Source organism: Mizuhopecten yessoensis, unplaced genomic scaffold (assembly GCF_002113885.1).
Source record: "Mizuhopecten yessoensis strain PY_sf001 unplaced genomic scaffold, ASM211388v2 scaffold2399, whole genome shotgun sequence".
NCBI lineage: Eukaryota > Metazoa > Mollusca > Bivalvia > Pectinida > Pectinidae > Mizuhopecten > Mizuhopecten yessoensis.
The window spans coordinates 117,987-118,212 of NW_018404527.1; positions in this window are offsets into that span (position 1 = coordinate 117,987).

Below are 226 nucleotides of genomic sequence, written 5' to 3' on the forward strand. Positions count from 1 at the left end.
GGTTTTATCCATTCTGAGTTTGAGTTATGGTTTATCCATTCTGAGTTTGAGTTAGAGTTTTATCCATTCTGAGTTTGAGTTAGGGTTTTATCCATTCTGAGTTTGAGTTATGGTTTTATCCATTATGAGTTTGAGTTAGGGTTTTATCCATTCTGAGTTTGAGTTAGGGTTTTATCCATTCTGAGTTTGAGTTAGGGTTTAATCCATTCTGAGTTTGAGCTATGGT